The sequence below is a fragment of the Anopheles marshallii genome (genome assembly GCF_943734725.1).
Source record: "Anopheles marshallii chromosome X unlocalized genomic scaffold, idAnoMarsDA_429_01 X_unloc_42, whole genome shotgun sequence".
Classification (NCBI taxonomy): domain Eukaryota; kingdom Metazoa; phylum Arthropoda; class Insecta; order Diptera; family Culicidae; genus Anopheles; species Anopheles marshallii.
In genome coordinates, this window is record NW_026525890.1 from 119,614 (window position 1) to 125,000 (window position 5,387).

Genomic DNA, 5,387 nt, shown 5'->3' on the forward strand with positions numbered 1-5,387 from the left:
GAAGAAATAAGCCAGCACACCTGTATTCGGACAACGGTACCAATTTCATCGGCGCCAACAACTCTTTACATCGCATCTACGAAATGCTACAGAAGGATGAAGGCAAGATTTATCGGCATTTGGCGGATCAGAATATTCAGTGGCACTTCATACCTCCACGTTCACCTAATTTCGGAGGGTTATGGGAGGCCTCGGTTAAAGTGGCCAAGAAGCAATTGGTTCGTCAACTGGGATCCGCAATGCTTTCGGAGGAAGAAATGGTCACCGTTCTTGCTAAAATAGAGTCTTGCATGAACTCACGCCCGTTAATGGCATTATCGGAGGATCCCAACGATTTCTCCGCGTTAACTCCATCTCACTTTCTCTTTCAAGAAGGTTTCACACCTCTTCCTGAACTGGATATGGCGGCACTGCCATTCAACCGATTAGGTCGCTACCAGCTTCTTTTACGGCATTCGCAAGGCTTTTGGCAGAGATGGCGCAACGAGTACTTAAAGACGTTGAACAACCAGCATTATTCTCCAGGGAAAATACAACGTTTGGAGGTGGGAGACATGGTGATCTTGAAAGATGAACAGCTGCCCGCCGCACGCTGGCCCTTAGCTCGCGTTCATGAGCTACATCCAGGAGAAGACGGAATCATTCGTGTAGTTACAGTTCGTACTGCCACCGGTCTTGTGAAGCGAGCGATATCGAAATTATGTGTTCTGGAATGCGCTAAAGAACTTGAAAACGAAGTTGTTCAAGGGGGCCGGGATGTTTGACACCGAAGTGTCAAATGCAAATGATAGAACCTGGCGAGAGAGAGAGGCGTCAGTTTGACAGATAGAAAAGTACTGTTCTTGGTTGACGCGTGGTTGTGACTGAACTTTGGTTGAAGCCAGATCGTTTTTGTGTAAGATCGGCGAATTTTATTTAAAATAATAAATTGTAAAACACAACGTAGGGTCAAAGACATTTCTTTTTCACGGTACAAAACAAGCACCCTACTGCAGAGCACACCGACAGGGCCGGGAAGGAAGGCCCGGTCCAAGAAAAAATTTTTGCGGGACCACTCAAAACATCATAGTTAGACCTAGCAAATGATGAAAAGTGAAACCCGCGATCGATTGGAGAAACCTTATTTTACACTGAAAAATTCCACATAAGCAAAATTTGTATGGAGCACCCTACTGCAGAGCACACCGACAGGGCCGGGAAGGAAGGCCCGGTCCAAGAAAAAATTTTTGCGGGACCACTCAAAACATCATAGTTAGACCTAGCAAATGATGAAAAGTGAAACCCGCGATCGATTGGAGAAACCTTATTTTACACTGAAAAATTCCACATAAGGAAAATTTGTATGGAGCACCCTACTGCAGAGCACACCGACAGGGCCGGGAAGGAAGGCCCGGTCCAAGAAAAAATTTTTGCGGGACCACTCAAAACATCATAGTTAGACCTAGCAAATGATGAAAAGTGAAACCCGCGATCGATTGGAGAAACCTTATTTTACACTGAAAAATTCCACATAAGGAAAATTTGTATGGAGCACCCTACTGCAGAACACACCGACAGGGCCGGGAAGGAAGACCCGGTCCAAGAAAAAATTTTTGCGGGACCACTCAAAACATCATAGTTAGACCTAGCAAATGATGAAAAGTGAAACCCGCGATCGATTGGAGAAACCTTATTTTACACTGAAAAATTCCACATAAGGAAAATTTGTATGGAGCACCCTACTGCAGAGCACACCGACAGGGCCGGGAAGGAAGGCCCGGTCCAAGAAAAAATTTTTGCGGGACCACTCAAAACATCATAGTTAGACCTAGCAAATGATGAAAAGTGAAACCCGCGATCGATTGGAGAAACCTTATTTTACACTGAAAAATTCCACATAAGGAAAATTTGTATGGAGCACCCTACTGCAGAACACACCGACAGGGCCGGGAAGGAAGGCCCGGTCCAAGAAAAAATTTTTGCGGGACCACTCAAAACATCATAGTTAGACCTAGCAAATGATGAAAAGTGAAACCGGCGATCGATTGGAGAAACCTTATTTTACACTGAAAAATTCCACATAAGGAAAATTTGTATGGAGCACCCTACTGCAGAGCACACCGACAGGGCCGGGAAGGAAGGCCCGGTCCAAGAAAAAATTTTTGCGGGACCACTCAAAACATCATAGTTAGACCTAGCAAATGATGAAAAGTGAAACCCGCGATCGATTGGAGAAACCTTATTTTACACTGAAAAATTCCACATAAGGAAAATTTGTATGGAGCACCCTACTGCAGAGCACACCGACAGGGCCGGGAAGGAAGGCCCGGTCCAAGAAAAAATTTTTGCGGGACCACTCAAAACATCATAGTTAGACCTAGCAAATGATGAAAAGTGAAACCCGCGATCGATTGGAGAAACCTTATTTTACACTGAAAAATTCCACATAAGGAAAATTTGTATGGAGCACCCTACTGCAGAACACACCGACAGGGCCGGGAAGGAAGGCCCGGTCCAAGAAAAAATTTTTGCGGGACCACTCAAAACATCATAGTTAGACCTAGCAAATGATGAAAAGTGAAACCCGCGATCGATTGGAGAAACCTTATTTTACACTGAAAAATTCCACATAAGCAAAATTTGTATGGAGCACCCTACTGCAGAACACACCGACAGGGCCGGGAAGGAAGGCCCGGTCCAAGAAAAAATTTTTGCGGGACCACTCAAAACATCATAGTTAGACCTAGCAAATGATGAAACGTGAAACCCGCGATCGATTGGAGAAACCTTATTTTACACTGAAAAATTCCACATAAGGAAAATTTGTATGGAGCACCCTACTGCAGAGCACACCGACAGGGCCGGGAAGGAAGGCCCGGTCCAAGAAAAAATTTTTGCGGGACCACTCAAAACATCATAGTTAGACCTAGCAAATGATGAAAAGTGAAACCCGCGATCGATTGGAGAAACCTTATTTTACACTGAAAAATTCCACATAAGCAAAATTTGTATGGAGCACCCTACTGCAGAACACACCGACAGGGCCGGGAAGGAAGGCCCGGTCCAAGAAAAAATTTTTGCGGGACCACTCAAAACATCATAGTTAGACCTAGCAAATGATGAAAAGTGAAACCCGCGATCGATTGGAGAAACCTTATTTTACACTGAAAAATTCCACATAAGGAAAATTTGTATGGAGCACCCTACTGCAGAGCACACCGACAGGGCCGGGAAGGAAGGCCCGGTCCAAGAAAAAATTTTTGCGGGACCACTCAAAACATCATAGTTAGACCTAGCAAATGATGAAAAGTGAAACCCGCGATCGATTGGAGAAACCTTATTTTACACTGAAAAATTCCACATAAGGAAAATTTGTATGGAGCACCCTACTGCAGAGCACACCGACAGGGCCGGGAAGGAAGGCCCGGTCCAAGAAAAAATTTTTGCGGGACCACTCAAAACATCATAGTTAGACCTAGCAAATGATGAAAAGTGAAACCCGCGATCGATTGGAGAAACCTTATTTTACACTGAAAAATTCCACATAAGGAAAATTTGTATGGAGCACCCTACTGCAGAACACACCGACATGGACGAAAGGGTCGACTGGCCAAGAGAAAAAATTTTTGCGGGACCACTCAAAACATCATAGTTAGACCTAGCAAATGATGAAAAGTGAAACCCGCGATCGATTGGAGAAACCTTATTTTACACTGAAAATTCCACATAAGGAAAATTTGTATGGAGCACCCTGCTGTGGTCACCATCGGTCGAGTTGGTCGAGACGGGCAAAAAATTTTTTTTTCCATATCGTCTCAAAACATGATTTATGGACCTTGTAAATGTTGAAAAGTGAAACGAAATCACTTTTGGAGCGATGAAAATTTTGTATGGGAGGTCCCTACCCGGAACAAATTTTACTAGTAAAGTCATGATTCCGCGACGAGAAATTTGAAAATGGTCAAATATGGTTAAGATGTCATGTTCATTCCCTACTATGGGGGACCAGGTCGTCACGAAAAAATTTTTTTCTCGACCTGGTCAAATGTGGTTCTGCGACGGAGGTTAAACTAATATTGCATAATTTGGGCCAAAAACCCCCCTCTGTCAGATATTGTACCCGTTCAAGAGCAATAGCAGACCACATAAGTTGAGCTTTGAGGTATCTGAAAGTTGAATATAGAGCGAGGTTCTAAGCGAAGGGATAGCTTAACGTTGAGCATTGAACGCAAAAAAGCTTAGAGATAAGCTTATTATATAAGGATTGTGGTGCAGAACACAGCTTAACGTTGAGCTTTGAACGCAAATGGCTAGAACTAAGCTAAGAGATACCTATAGTGGTGCATGGAACAGCTCACAAGTTGAGCTTCGAGAAGTCCAAAGGCAAAATGTAGAGCGAGGTTCTAAGCGAAGGGATAGCTTAACGTTGAGCATTGAACGCAAAAAAGCTTAGAGATAAGCTTATTATATAACGATTGTGGTGCAGGACACAGCTTAACGTTGAGCTTTGAACGCACATGGCTAGAACTAAGCTAAGAGATACGGGTAGTGGTGCATGGAACTGCTCACAAGTTGAGCTTCGAGAAGTCCAAAGGCAAAATATAGAGAGAGGTCCTAGCAGCCTAAAAAACTTCTAGGGCCGACAGCTCACAAGTTGAGTTTCGAACGCAATTAGGCTACCCTGGTAGCCTTGATTTGAAAGCATTAAGGCAATGATATGGTAGAATGCCCGATCTTAAACCTATTGACAGAGAATGTGTACGAGTAAGCATAGATGTGGAGGAGCACATACCCTAAACAGTCCCGAAAGATGGTTAGCTAAGTGATGCATCACAAATGGACTTGGCGCACCAAGTTCACACTGAAACACACACGATCGCGTATATTAAAACCTGTTGTGTGGTGCATCACTAATAAAGTTTGGTGCGTCAAACGAACATGAGAGTTGAGCATATTGGGTATGTGTGATAACACACTTTGCACGACAATCGAGAAACCGCATAAGCTCAGTATAACACAGCAGGGGAAGATTGATGAAAACCAGAGCTAATACATGCAACAGGCCGGGAATGCTGCTTCTGAAGGTGGTAGGACCGGTGCACTTATTAGTTAAACCAATCGGCCGATTGAGTTGAAGTCTGGTACCGATCTTTCACTTGACTGTGCCCCATCAACTATTGATGGTAGTGTAGAGGACTACCATGGTTGTGACGGGAAGCGGGAATCAGGGTTCGATTCCGGAGCTAGTAGAGAGTGCCTGATAAAGGCCATGGTACACATCCAAATCAGGAAAGCAGCAGGAAACACTACCATACATTGCCAGGTGCATAGGAGGATTGCAAGCCCGTAAATTGCCCGATCATAGCCAGCGATGCTGAGAACGGAATTTATTCCTTCGATCGTCGTTG